General features: G+C 44.3%; 1 protein-coding gene across 2 annotated transcripts in view; it reads right to left on the minus strand.

Moving 5' to 3' along the window:
• BICC1 (BicC family RNA binding protein 1) overlaps positions 1-15,625 on the minus strand; it is a 276,008-nt gene that overhangs the window by 62,364 nt on the left and 198,019 nt on the right. The window lies entirely within an intron of this gene.

The following is a 15,625-nucleotide window of genomic DNA, read 5'->3' on the forward strand; positions in this document are numbered from 1 at the left end:
TTCTCACTCTGGAACATCCCTCCACCATGCCAGTTCTCTTCTACCATTGGTGAGTTCCTCTCAGGGTCTCCATTTCAGGAAGGGGCCTTTGTTCCCATCGGGGCTCTGCTTCTGACTTTCCAGCTTTTGACACCATGCCCCCTTTGTGGGCACCTTCCCCTTCCTCATCCTTTTCATCTCCCTTTTGTGTACTGTCCTGTTGTCTGCCTTCATTAAAATATAAACTCCTTGAGAACAGGGACCATCTTTCTTTTAGTTTGCTCAGGAAGTGTTGAATAAATGTCTGTTGCTTTGCCTTGGTTGCCTGGTGAAGTCTACAGAACACTTCTCAGAATCATGCTTTTAAATAACTGAAGGAATCAAATTTCAGGCAGAGATAAGTGAAAATAAGATGTGAGTTTTTCCCTCCAAATGCATAAACACCCTGAAATCTACCCCTGGATCTCAGTTCAGGACCCACTTCCCTAAGAGATGGTCTCTACAGTTAAAAAGTACATCACCCTTCAGTCCACCTGGTGTTGAACCACTCTACTCTGGGCCAGGTTATGCCTCAGATGACAGACATTTAATTCAACACAAGGCCTATAGCAGAAGTCTCCACAACTTGGTTGGGTCCGCCCGACCCTGTGTTCCATTGGGCATTGCTCCTGAAGACCCCAGATCATCTCTGTGCCACATGGCAAATGGTCTTGGTTGCAAAGGGGGACTGGTTTGAGATTTGAGTTTGTGTGTGTGTGAGTGTGAGTGTGTGTGTGTGTGTGTGTATGTGTGCTTTAATATCTTAGAATTGTCATTCTCTGGTTAACATGTAGGGAGAGTACAATACCCCTTAACAGTAGGGGTGTGGGGGTGTGTGTGTGTGTGTGTGTGTGTGTGTGTGTGTGTGTGCTGAAGATGTATGATTTCACTGGGGGGAGGGACTCCCAATATGAGAACTCCTCCAGTCTGACTTAGTAGCTAAGTCTTAAGAGAACAGTCTAAGGCACTGAGCGGTTGATTACTTGATCAGAGTCAGACAGCTGGTAAGGACCACATGCGAAACTTAATCCGAGGTTTTCCTGATTTCTAAGTCCACCAGCCTGTGGCATGTTTTCTTACATAAGAATAGATGGGAGACCCAGAGAGAAATGTATCCACACACATATGTGTGTAAGGATGACAGGATTATGGCTCTACAAGGGACATCAGTGATCATCTAGACCAACACTCTCCCTGGAGGCAATGCAAGAAGCCTCCTATACACAACGAGCACATCCATGTTCATCCTAACAACAGCTTTTACCCAGACCAAGGCTGACACAGTAAAGGTGGCCAAGGTCAACCACTGCTCTTTTAAACCAATGGTTTCCAAATCTTCTAGTCAATCAGTCAGCCAGTGAACAAACCTTATGAAGCCCTTCCTACATGCCAGGCCCCATGTTAAGGGCTGGTGATACAAAGAAAGGTAAAGAGACCCAGCTCGGGAGGGGCTCCCATCCTTTGCATCCTTCCACCCAAACCCAGGCCATGCTCTAAGCCAACAGCCAACATGGGCAAGGAAGGGGAGACTGATTGAGAGATCAGCCTGGGAAGTCTCCTGGTCCCCTGCCATGAAGACACAGTGAGGGTATCTCCAGACGACGTCATGCCTCCAGAGGCAGGTCAGAAATGGACACACCTAAGCTCACCCAGGCAATAAGGAGCAGCTGAAGGAGACTCTACCAAGGCAAAATGGTCATACGAGCAGAGCCCCGGTCTGCGTAGGTCTTTCAATGCCCTTCTCTCTCCACTTACCCACCAACTTAACATTTATGTTATATATATGCAAATATATGCAAATAAATGAGTAAGGAGCTCATGAAGATACGAATATGAATAAAACATATGCCCACATGGAGGAGGAGTAGAGCAACAGGGAAAGAGAAGCAAAATCTTAATTATGACATTTCAGGTAACTCCAGAGTTTAATGAACTACCTCAAAGGCTTTTTCAAAGATGGTCTCTCTGGAAAAACTGACGGGTAGGTAAGAAGAGAAACAGACAGTCACAGAAAGAGGGCAGTATGTGTGTGCATGTGTATACATAAGTATACATACATATATATGTATATATATATATATATATATACATATACACATGCACACACATACTCAAATACACATATAAGACAACATAAGAAACCTCATGTGAACACTGGACAGGTCTGGCAAAGGCTCTCACTTCAAGACCCTCCTCGGAGACTGGTCCCGGGGTGTTTTAGGGCAAAGAGAAACAGAATAAGAGTCAGTAGACTGAAATTCTAGTCCAGGCCCTACCCTTGGCCTTGTGAGTGACTTTAGGCAAGTCATTGTCTCAGTTTCCACACCTGTAAAATGAAAATGAAGGGCAGCTAGGTGGTGCACTGAATAGAACACTGAATCTGGAGTCAGAAAGACCTGAGTTCAAATCTGGCCTCAGACACTTACTAGCTCTGTGACCCTGGGCGAGTCACTTAGCCCTGTTTGCCTCAGTTTCCTCATCTGTAAAAATGAGTTGGAGAAGGCAGTGGCAAACCCCTCTAGTATCTCTGCCAAGAAAACCCCAGATGGGGTCACAGATAGGCAGACACAGCTCAAACAACCGAACAACAACAACAAAATGAGAATGGCACCATTCATCCACCAGACACTTGTGAAGCAGCCCCTCTGCGCCAGGAGCTCCTGCCCTCACAGGGCTTACATTCTACTGGGATCGTGCCATCTGCTCTAGCCACTTCTCAGAGACCCTGAGAAAATCAAATGAGCCGAATATGACAAAGCACCGTGCAAAGCAGAAGCGCCCTGGCCTCGGGAGCTTGCCAAACGTCCACTCCTGCATGATCTGACTGTTTCGTGCCTGGTCCATACAAAGCAAAGATCTGTGTCGAACCTTACAGCTCCCTTCAGCTCCCCCAAGAATTGTCTGCAAGACACTGACAAAACGTGTGGTTTGTCCTTCACTATAGGTTTCCACTGGCAGTGGATGTAAACATCCGTATTGCACTGGAGAGAGTCCCAAGCTGCCCTCAGGCGGCCCTTCAACTCTGGTTAAAAATTATGGGCAGCTGGCCCCATGGGAACCCGCCGCTCCAGTCCAGGAGAGCTGACAGCGGACGTGTCCTCGGGGGCTACAGATCTCCTTCCTCTAACTGTCTGCATCCAGACGATACAAGGTTGCACGTCCAGGAGGCATCTACAGGCTGGAATCGCTGGGCTTTCCAATCCCTCAGTGCCTTCAGAACGCAGCTTAAAGACCACCTGCTCATCTCCAGTGCCATCCCCCTCAAAACTGTGGAGTATTTTTAAAAATCTATTTTATATTTGTGTGCATTCGTACATGTTTTCTCCAGGACAGAATGAGGACTGGGACAGTTTCATTTTTATATTTGCATTTTGTCTCCTCAGTGCTCAGCATAGTGCTCGCTGGATGACTGACTAGCTTACAGCCAGAAGGGAATCACAGATCTTTTAACATAAATTGCTAATTTCACAGATGGGGAAACTGAAGCCCTGAAAAAAAAGAACATACTTAGGAAGCCAGGTGGTACAATGGATAGAGCCTAGAGTCAGAAAGACCCTAGTTCAAATCCACCTTCAATCACTTACTAGTTGTGTGACACTAGGCAAGTCACTTAACCTCTGCCTCAGTTTCTTCTATTGTAGAATGGAGACAGTAACAGCACCTACCTCCCAAGGTTGTTGTGAGGATCAACTGAGACGATATTTGTAAAGCCCTTGGCATGGGAACTGGCACGGGAACTGGCACATAGCGGTGTCGTTCAGTCCTTTTTTGGTCATGTCTGACTTCTTGGCAGAGATGCTGGAGTGGTTTGCCATTTCCTTCTCTGACTCATTTAACAGATGAGGAAACTGAGGCAAACCAGGTGAAGTGACTTGCCCAGGGTCACACAGCTAGTAAGTGTCTGAGGCCAGATTTGAACTCAGGAAGATGGGTCTTCCTACCTCCAAGCCCAGCACTCTATCCACTGCACCACCTAGTGCAAATTTATTATTACTATTTTTATTATAATATCACTTTCTGCATCCGTTTCCTCATCTGTAAAGTGGGAATAAGAACAGCACCGGCCTCACAGAGTGGTAAGGACCAATGAGATAGTCAACGGCAACAACTAGCATTTATACCACATTTTAAAGTTGGCTAAGTGCTTAGCATAAAGTAGGCACCATATAAATGTTCATTCCCTTCCCTTCTCAAAGGACTTGACACGTTTGTTAAGTGATGTGTGAGGCCTCATCTAGCTCTAAGAACTTAGCAAAGCTTGACCCTCCGCATAAATGTTAGCTATTAATATACTCAAGGGAACACGGGAGATATGGAGGACAACCAGAATTGGAACCCAAGGCTCCAATGCTCACCTCCTTGGATGGCACAGAGAATAAGGTAGTAGGAGCACTCACAACTCAGTGGAAACTCTGCCTCAAACACTTAACTAGTTTTTTTATCCTAGGCAAGTCATTTAACCTCCCTCTGCCTCAGTTTCCTCAACTATCAAATGAGACTAATACTAGCAGTTTTATAAAGTTGTTGCAAGAATCCAATGACATAATATTCAGGAAGCACAATGCTCTACAAATGTTAGCTATTATTATTACTATTATCATTCCCACTATACTGCAATGTCTCTACAGCAACACTAGTTATTCAGAGGCTGTTCATCATCAAATCCTGACAATTTGCAACCCAAATTAAAACTTTCATGACATGGACCAGACATCCATAGGATAAAAAGCTGTGGAGACCATGTCATCTGTTCTGCAACACAAAGACTCCTGAGGACCAAAGGATTCTGGATTTAGAGATGAAAGGACCTCAGAGTTCATTTATCTTAACCCCTCATTTTACAGATGAAGAAACTGAGGCTCAGAGTAAAGTGACCTGCCCAAGGTCACATAGCTAGTCATTGGCAGAACTGGCTCAGATCACATCACACCTTAAAGATGCCCCTCCGTAGACGACCACCAGACTTTTTGTCCAGTGAAACAATGTATTTGGGGTCAGAGGATTTGGTTTCAAAATCTGGCTCCTTGGGCAAATCACTTCACTCTGAGCCTCAATGTCCTCATCTGTAAAATCAGGATGTTATACTAGATGACCATATCTAAGGTCCATATGCCTTAGTCATATATCCCAAATTCTGAATCTATGAATGTAAAAACACAAATGATGCCCTATCCCTCTATAAAAGGGAAAAGACTGAAAACATAAAACAAGCGTAAAACAAAAAGTCCACTGGGGAAATGGGGGCTCAAGTTAAAAGGTTGATTTCTTTCAAAGGAGAATATCGCCATCTGGTGAGCAAAGTGATAAATGGTCACTAACACTGAAAGGTCCACACCCAGACTGATGCCCACCCTCAAACTCGCTCTTCAAGCCCCAATACCATAGCACTGATCTCCAGTTTCTAGATCAGGGTCACCCAACACATTGCCCCCATCCAACTGTCTGAGAGTTCACCAATATCACCAATTCCCATGATCAGAGATAAGCAAAAAGTCAACCTTCCCTTGCTCCACCCCAGCAGTTTAGAAAGAAGAGGGAAAAGATGAACTCCTCTTTCCTTCTCACTTGCTTCAAAGGTAAAGGGGGCTTGGGGGGGGGGGGGAAGCAGGGAATTTACTTTCCTAAATTACCTGGACTAACCCTAAGCCCTGAAACAAGGATCTCTGCTTTCACTGTGAGCATGATCCATTGGAAATTCAATCCATCCCACCCCAACCAACGAACTGAACTGGGCCACAATAATTTTGAAAAGATCTGACGAGTAAAAGCAAACAGATCCCAGCTTCCTAATAGTTCTAATAAGCATAGAGAGAAGGGAAAGGTGACCCTCTGAACTCTGCTGGAGGGGAGTACGGCAAGCAGGAAAAGACTTCATCTCAGAAGTATGGAATACAAGGCACACATGGAGAGGAGTGACGTGCGAGGCCCTTACGTAACCAAACCAGAAGCATCTTATGTAATCTCATGTGTCAACAAGCCTTTTGTTTCCCTCAACTTGGACCAGACATTGCATTGTTTGGACAAATCAATCATTGCTTTATGAATTTTTATTGTGTGGTGATGGAGGAACATACAGAACATGAGAGTCAGATAGGCAAAGTGAGAGCAGGCTCCACAGTCTGGAAAACCTAAAGGCAAGACTGGCCATTCACACGACCATGTCGTGTCCATCAGGAAACTCTCCAAGATTCTCATTCTGTAGAGCAGGTGCTGATCCTTGGTAAAGGAACTAGGATGCACCATTACACCAGTGAGTCACATGTAAAGGTTGTCCTGTAGCCACCAAAAGGAAAAAGAATTCCAGCATTGGACTTTCTAGCCCAGAGACTGATCCCACCAGACCTTGTTCATGTGATCAAAATGAAAACTCTCAAGTGAGGATATATGTGCCTGAAGACATGTATGCATGTGTCTGAGTGTGTGTCTATGTGTGTGCGTGTCTGAGTGTGTGCATGTGTCTGAATGTGTGGGCATGTCTGCATGTATGTATTCTATGTGTGTATGCTTGTGTCTGAGTATATGTGTATCTAAATGTATGTGTATCTGAGTGTGTGTCTGTATGTGTGCATAAGTGTGTGCATGTTCACATGCCTGGGTGTGTGTCTATGTGTGCACGTAAATGAGTGTGTGTGTGCATGTGTGTGGGGGTGTGTGTGCCTGGCGGGGGGAAGGGGGGAAGTATGCATGCTGGTAGGAAACTGGGAAGTGTTTTCTTTCCCCTATCAGATCTTGTGGTCAAAGTCTCCCCTTTCATGGAGACAGTTAAATGAACTTGTTCATTTGAATCGTGTTCATCAAAAGCAAAGATCCGTATTTTGGGGCTTAGGCTGAGTTTAGACCATGTAGGAAAGTAATGCTCACTCGCACACACATACACGTGCACATGCGTACACGCACACGCACAAACACACACACACACACACACACACACACCCCCCATATTTGTACTTGTATGAGCAAGATTGGTGGGCTCCATCCTGAGGCTGGAAATTCAGACGCCTGGACTCTGCTCCCTTTTGTTTACTAATTAAGGGGAAAGCTTTCTGTGCTTCAGTTCCTAATTATGTTGACAGAGAATGGATAGGAATTGGATTTTCAATGAGAGGTGCCCAATTCCGTCGTATGGGACCCTCCGCAGCCAACCCAAATGAATCTGATCCCTCGTCCAGGGCCCGACCCTCGCCCATCTCTTCTGAGTCCTCTTCTCCAGGCCAGACGTTCCCAGGGCATTCCACTGTTCTTCCTACGGCATGAGTGCAAGGACTTGTTAAGGCAAGAGGGCTGATTTCTGACCAAATATGTCTATTTATTTCCCATCCCTTTCCACATCAGTGGAGGGAACTGGCAAATTGATGAGATATCAGATCCAATTAGAGGACACAGTGAACATAGCATGGATGGTTTCAAGGATGGATGCTTCCATCAGCATGATCATTCCCCACCTATGCAGACTGGAAGGCCTCCGTGACTCAACAAATCATCTTCCAGAAGTGCTGGGGCTAGGAACTGGACCTCCCTGTAGCCAGCCTGATGATGAGCCCCTCCAGACTCACTGCCAGAGCCCTTCACCAGGCCAATACTCTGTCTCTTCAGCCTGCTGGAACTGGCCAAAGCATATGCTCTGCTGCCTCAGTCTTTAAGAATCCAGGCTGTAAGGAGGCACCAAACGGAGGCTTTGATGGATTACAACTGAAAAACAAGTTTACACATCCAAAGAAGTGCCAGGTTGCTTAGAGCAGGGGAGAGAGTGCTGGACTTTGAATCAGAAAGACCTCGGTTCAAATCCTGCCTCAGATATGTCCTGTGTGACCCTGGACAAGTCACTTAACCTTTGTTTCCTCAGTTCTTCATCATTAAAACAGATATAATATTAGGATCTACCTCCTAGGGTTTGAGAATCCACACATAAAGCATTTTGCAAACCTTAAATAGCTATATAAATGCTAGTTATTATTATTATTATTATTATTATTATTATTATTATTATTATTATTCCATGGTGTCTTTTTGGGGAGACAGGACAGGCTAGTGAAGAAACCCTTTCTGCCAAGGCAGGTCAATACGTGCACTGAAAGTTAGAATCTTATGGGGCCACCAAAGGTTAAGTGACTTGGCCAGGGTCACATGGCAGGTAGGTGTCAGGGACAGGATCCTTCTACATTCAGGGCCAGTCCTCTATACATGATGCCAAGATGCCTCTGTCAGGAGGAAACACATTTTCCCAAAATTGTTTCCAGTGCTCAAAACCTCTCCTGAGTCCTCTCAGAATACCACATTTTAGGAAGAACACTGACTGGAACATACAAAGGAATGTTAAATAGGAAGTGAAAGGTCCTGATTCTTAGCTATAGGAGGGCCTGGTTGAAGGAACTGGGAGGCAGTCATTGCCATCGTCATCGTCATAGCTGCATTTATGAAGAGTTTTAATTTTTGCAAAGCATTTTACCAATATTATACATCTTGTCTTCTCAAAAAAACCTGTCTTATGGAGTAGAGATTAGATTTAGTCTACTTGGCCCTAGAGGGATAAACTGGGAGCAATGAGTGGAAATCATAAAGAGAGAGATTAAGTCTTGAAGAAGAAATCATAAAGAGAGAGATGAAGTCATGAAGTCAGGGGAGGTCTTTCCAACCATTAGACCAGTCCGAAGGTGGAATGGGCCATCTCCAAGGCCAGGGGGTCTCCCTCTCTGGACGTCTCCAAGCAGAGGCTGGATTGGCCATTTGTCAGGTGTCCTGTAGAGGGGGCTCTTTCTGAGCCATGGGATGTACCAGATGGCTTCTGAGGTGCCTTCCGACTCTGAGACTCTGTGACATTGAATGGTCTTCGGTGGCTCTCCATATTACCATTGCTTTCAACTCTTCAATTGGGAGTGTTTCCAAAGGCATCTCAAAACCATGGAGGACAATGGCAGCATCATTGGAACAAGCTACATACTCCCTCCCCCAAGAGAATCTTTGGAACATTTTGGAGATTTAAACTGACCTTTTGACAGATACGTGACCTCACTGAGATTACTGAGGTAGGTAAATGTAACAATAGATATAATGCAAGCCCTGGAGTCAGAAAGACTGGAATTCCAATATGGCCTCAGACACTTACTAGCTGAGTTACCCTGGGCAAGTCACTTAATCTGTTTGCCTCAAGTCTCCTCAACTTGAGAATGGGGATGGATAATAGCACCCATTTCCCATGGTTGTTGTGAGAATTAAATGAGATGATATTTGTAAAGTGCTCAGCCCAGCATGTAACACATAGCTGGCATTGAAATAAATACTTGTTCCTGCTTTTTTTTCATTGATGTGGCTATTTCCTCCAGTAAGCAGATCCCAGCTCATCCACATTTTCTCAGCATCTGTGACTCTCATTCACATCTGTCCATAAATCCTAGTTGGAAAACGTCCAAACGGTCTTGGTCAACAATCTGTCTCATTACTTTAAAGATGCTCTGACTCCAAGACTAAGGTTCTCTCCACTCTCTCCACCACTGCCCCTTCTGTGGCACTCAGCACACAGTAGGTGCTCAGGGTATATTTGTCGAGTGAATGAAAGAACAACTCCCACACCAGACAGACAGGTGGTGACATGGTGGGAGTCAGCAAGCAAACAAGGGGCAAATCCCCCTCCTGCCACAGCCAAATACCATCATCTTACATCATGGATAGAAGGAAGAAAACCAAGTGGGGGGGCCTGCCCATTCTTTGGTAAGCAAACAAGAAAGTGTCAAAATTTAAAAGGACATCTTATTGTCTGTGTACCTTTAAAAACGCAGCAGAAAAAAAAAAAACATCTGTGGTTTTTAAATGACCTCTTTTAACAGGAGGTTCTAATGAGATCCATCTGGCCTCCTGTGAGACCCTAAAACAACTGCATGTCCTCAGAAGTGTATTTCTTATGTGTTCTTACCTTCTGATAAACTAGATACTCTATTAACTAGGTGGGCACCTAAAAGAACGTGACTTCCTTGTGGATGATGGTAACTGAAGATGATGATGATAAAGATGATGATAACAGCTAGTATTTCTATAGCACTTTACAAATATTATCTCATTTGAACCTCACAACAGCCCTGGGAGGTAGGTGTTATCATTATCTCCATTTTACAGATGAGGAAATTGAGGCAGAGGGAGGTGAAGTGACTTACTCAGGGTCACCCAGCTAGTAAGTGTCTGAGGTAGGATTTGAACTCAGATCTTCTTGACTCCAGATCCAGGGTAAGGACTGTTTCATTTTTTTTTTTTTTTTGTCTACAGAGTATGCTGTAATAGAAAGATCACTGGCTTTAGATTCAGAGGGGCGTGAGTTATAATCCTGCCTCAATCCCATATTATCTATGTGACTCATGCAAAGTCACAACTTCTCTGAGACTCAGTTTCCTCACCTATACAGTGACAGAGTTGGACTAAATGGGATCTAAGGTCCCTTCTAGCCCTAAATCTATGATCCTGAGATTTCCCAATGCCTAGCACTGTGCTTGGCATAGACAGTAGGTGTTTAATAAATGCTTGTTAAGTGATACTCCCTAAACAACATTTATCAAGTATCTACTGTATACAAAACACCTGAGCTAGGTTCTTCCTCCCAGCCAAAGTCTCCTGGAAGTCAGAGAGCTCCTCCAAGCCCACCTGTGGGATGCCCCAGGTGCTATCACCAACAGCAGCTGCCATCTTCCTGGCCCGTAGTCCACCTCTGCTATTCTCCTTGATTCTTCAAAGACCACTGCCATTAGCGTCTTCCCAGGCCATTATGTCCACCAGTTCTTCTATGACCCTGGCTTTTGGTTCATCAGTATCTGGTGATGGGACCACATCCAGTGATGGGCAGTGATGCACTTGCCCACTCCTGCCCTCAGATTTCAAACCAGCGCCTTTACCGTTAACCTACAACGGCCCTCTGCATACACTCGGTGTCCTCATGACGACGGCATCTTGCTACAGTCCTGCTGGAGCCATGATCAGAACTAACTTTGGTCATAAGTAAAGATCCTAGCCACAGACCTGGAAGAGACCTTAGGAACCACCAAATCCAACTCCCTCCATTTTACAGAGGGGGAAACTGAGTCCCAGTAAGGTGAAGGGACTGCTAGAAGAGAGCATTTGGAGCAAGAAGGGTCACCTCCAAGGCCATCCAATCCAACCACTTTCCCCTTATTTTAAAGATAAGGCATCTGAGGCCCAGAAAGGATAAGTAACTAGCTGAAGTCACTCAGGTTGTAAGCCTCAGAGAAGGGATTTGATCCCAAGACTTTTGACATCTGAACCAGGTCTCTTTCCCCGGGATCACGCGGCTGTCTGTAACTCAGATCAGTGTACCTTTAAGTGGGCAACTCAACAGTCATTATCATGAAAGAACATTCCTCCCAAAGTCTTTCTGGCTACAGCCCACAGTGGATTATGACCCAAATGGGATTCCCCCTCCAAGAAAATCAGCTTCTCTTTGTCAAGAGCTTTGCACAAGTCAAACACCTCCCCATTTCAACATGTGAAGGACAGGGGGATAGAAAAGGCAATACAATTATGGTTGGCGAGCTCATGAAACCAGCCTGGAAATAATTTCCAAAGAACTAAAAAAGAGACAACCAAAAGCAAATGCACGGTCAACTTCTTCTGTCGCCAGTAATATGGATTCCAGACTTTTTCAGGGAAAGCTGCTTCCCAGCAAGGTTTCCAAGAGAAGCCAGTTAAGCCCCCATTCTAAAATGGATCAGAGTCAGAAGAGAGAAGAAAGGATTTGGAAGGGGGACTGGAGTGGCCAACGGTTTGCTGTCTTCTTCATCCCTGGGGCTAATCTCCATTTCCAGCAAGAGACTGGCAAATACCTTGCCTAAAAAAAATACAAGCATTTTCTTCCTTTGCTGATAGCCCCTCGAACACTGGCCAGTTGGCCAGTGGTTGCCCAGAAGCAAAAATAAGCCTTATTTATCTTACTTGAAAAAAACAAAAGAAAGAAAAATCCCCTTGCTGGTCCACCAGAAACCAAGAGAGGACCCTAAGGGAGAGGAAACCAGAGGGACACATGGGCCTGGATTCGAGAAGCTGACCTTGTCTACAAGCAATGTTTCCACAAATAACTATAATCCACCCAGATTTCATGATGGCATTCCCACCACCTTCTTTCTACTGAAAGGCAGCAGGAAATGGAACACTCAGAGGTTCAATGTCCTTGGTCACTAGCCCTTCAAACCAGAGGCGTGCCACCCACTCCTTAAGAGACAGCTGACTCATTCTACCTATCTGGTAATGATAAAAGTTTGGGGCAGGTGAATGGAGAAGATGGCCCCCTGAAAATGAAATTGAAATACCTGAGGCTCCAGGCCCCACCCCAACTCTGACACCTGCTACCCAGGTGACTTTGAGAAAGTTTCTCAGAGCTTCAAGCTCCTCACATGTAAAATGAGGGTGGCAATCATAAAAAGTGGTACAGTGGAGTGAGTGCTGCACTTGGATTTAGGAGAACTGGGTTCCAATCCTTGTTCGGCCACCTTTCTGAGCTTCAGTTTCCTCATCTGTTAAGTGGAGATCATAATACACCACAGCGTAGCAGAACAAGAGTTACTGGGTTTGGAACTGGAGGAAGTGGGTTCGAATCCCAATTGTGTCATTTATTATGTGACCTTAGCCATGTCATTTCTTCTATGGCTGCAGTTTCCTCATCGGTAAAATGGAGATGATAATTCAATATGATACAGAGGAATGAGTGCTACTGGGTTTGGAGTATAAGGGGCTGGGTTTGAATTCCCTGCTCTACCACCTGGGTCAACCTTGGCAAATTATTTGCTGTCTTCAGGTCTCAATTTCTTTCTCCATCAAAAAATGATAAAACTTGCACTACTTATCTCATGAGGTTGTGAAGAAGAAGGTACTGTGTAGACCTTAACACATTATGCAAAATGACTCATTGTTATTAGTCAGGAGCCATGGAGAAGCATGACTGTCCAATGAATAAAGTCAGTAATTCACTCAGAACAAATGTGGACAATGCTGATTCCCCCCATCCTGGTACAGTGGAAGTGCAGAGGTCAGAGGTACCCCAGTTCAAATCTTGCCTCCGTCACTTTATAACTGTCTCTGGATTTCAGGTCCTTCCTCTGTAAAATTAGAAAATGAACTCAAAGGCCCCCAAGGTCACTTCTGGCTCAAACTCACTGATTCTGGGATTTGGTGAGCTGGCTAGAAAGGAGTTCTCAGCTTGAGGAGCCCCAAAGCTAACTTGAAAAGGTGGTGGAGTCTTGCCAGAGCTCTGTGACCAGGATTACCTGGGAATGCAGAGGGCAGGAGGGAGAGTTGGGTCCAATGAATCTGGCCAGATGGGTTGGCAAAATTATGAAGAACTTTACAGGCTTAACAGAGAAGTTCATATTGGATCTTCTCATGGATAACTAATTCAGCTGGTTAGTTGTGAGTGTCTAGTGTACGCAAGGCATTGGTGCTTACAAAGGTGAAGCAGGACCCAGCGCCTGCCCCCAGGAACAGAGTCAAGACAAGAAGGAAAGGGAGTGGGACATGGGGAGTGGGAGTGGGCACAGGGCCCAACAGGTGCCTGCACTCGGTAAGAGATAAAGCTCTCCACTTTGAGAATCTACAGTGTTTGTTTAATCAGCAAATCCCAGAAATGTGATGAAAAAGCAGCCTGGAAGCCATGCATCCAGCATTTCATGTAGAATCTGGGTGATAGCTGATCAAATAAACAGGAACCTCCTCATGAAAAGACTGTGAGATTTAGACAACGACAAACTACCTTAGCTCCTGCAGCATAAACCTTCTTATCTTCTGCCCTATAAACCAAACCAAATTAGCAACCAAAGTGTTGCTGTCTAGGAAGGCAAATGGGAGGAAACTCTGAAGTCAAAAGCCAAAGTTAACCTAGAGAGTTGGGTCATCATAAACATGGCCAACAGACACTGAAGACTTGAAGATGTAGGCTTAATTACTAGGCCTCAGCAGTATAGCACCATGATCTTATTTTCCATTGATACAGAGGATTAAGAGGGAGACTGGGGCAGCTAAGTGGTACCGTGGACAGAGCACTGGGCTTGAAATCAAAAAGACATTTTCATGAATTCAAGTCCTGCCTCAGACACTTACTAGCTGTGTGACCCTGGGCAAGTCACTTCACCCTGTTTGCCTCAGTTTCTTCATCTGTTAAATGAGTTAGAGAAGGAAATGGCAAACCGCTCCAGTATCTTTGCCAAGAAAACCCCAAAATGGGGTAAAGAAGAGTTGGAAATGACAGAAACAACTCAACAACAACAAAGAAGAAGACTGCAATAGAAGAGCTTAGGACCAGTATAAGTCTGTAAACAGCAAATACAATGCTGGCAGGAGAGACTGTGTACATCAGTTGGTCAAGTTTTATAGCAAGGAGGAATGTAATATGGCAATCTAAGTGGCTGGCAGCTATGCTGGATGCCTGGGAAAGGATAAAATAAAAAGAAGGAAAAATTAGTATGATCAGTAATTTGGAAAAAATCTAGCAACATATAAAATGTTCCGCATCTATACATCTCTCCTTCATCTCCATCTCTGCAAAGTAGTAGGGGGAAGTGTATTCTCATATCGCTTCTTTGAGACCACATTTGTTCTTTAAATGCAACATTAATTTTTTTTTGTTATTTTGTGGTACTTCTTTCCAATTACATTGTAATCATCCATGGCTCTGCTTAATTCACTCTGTATTGGTTCATGCAAATCTCCCTATGTTTCTCTGTACTCTTTATACTCATTGTTTCCTATTTCATAGTAACATTCCACACCGTCCGCATTAACAAGTTATTTAGCTATTCTCCAAGGGTCCAATAGACATCTACTTTGTTTCTAGTTCTTTGCTACAACAGAAAGTGCTGCTAAAAAATATTTTGGTGCACATGGAGACTTTGTTATCAATCAATTAATTCTTATTCTTCTAGGAGGAACTTCCTAAGACTTAGAGCTGTCCAAAAGTGACCTAAACAGACTTGAAAGGTGGCAGTTTCTTCCTCTTCAGAGTCTGGATGACCACTTGGTGGGTGAGGGTGGGGCTTAGTTTCATGTACTGATGGAAGCAGATCACCACTGAGCCCCCTTCCAACTCTCCAATTTCATTATTCTGTGATTCTGTGGAATGTTGCCATAATATTTTGTCTATTACAACGGAGGGTTGTCTGAAAGAGTGGCCAAACAGGAAATGACTACAACATACAAAACAAAGTAAAAAACAAAAAGGCATCACTAAAACCTTCTTAAAGACTTGTGTATGTTTGATACCGTCTTTGGAAAGTTGAAGGCAAATTTTTTAACTAGATATATTTGGTATGGAAGTGATGGGCAGGCCAATTTATCATCTTCAAAATGCCTGATTCCAAGTCCTTCCTAAAGATGAGCAGAAAGGGGTTAAAAAGTGAAGATTTATGTATGTAATGATTTAGTACACCGGAAAAAGGAGGTGGAGGAAGGACATCATTTCTTACACATTTTATAGAAAGGCTTAGTGAAAACACTCAGTCTGTCTCTCTTCTGCTAACCTCTTCCAGCAACTACATCAGAGCCAAGTATCCCCATCTTCTGTTCCAAGGCATTTATGGCTTTTAGGAAAAACAAAATTTAAATAGTCTAATAGCCATAGATAACA

This window comes from Vombatus ursinus, unplaced genomic scaffold, assembly GCF_900497805.2.
Source record: "Vombatus ursinus unplaced genomic scaffold, bare-nosed wombat genome assembly UNPS02014847.1, whole genome shotgun sequence".
In the NCBI taxonomy this organism is placed as follows: domain Eukaryota; kingdom Metazoa; phylum Chordata; class Mammalia; order Diprotodontia; family Vombatidae; genus Vombatus; species Vombatus ursinus.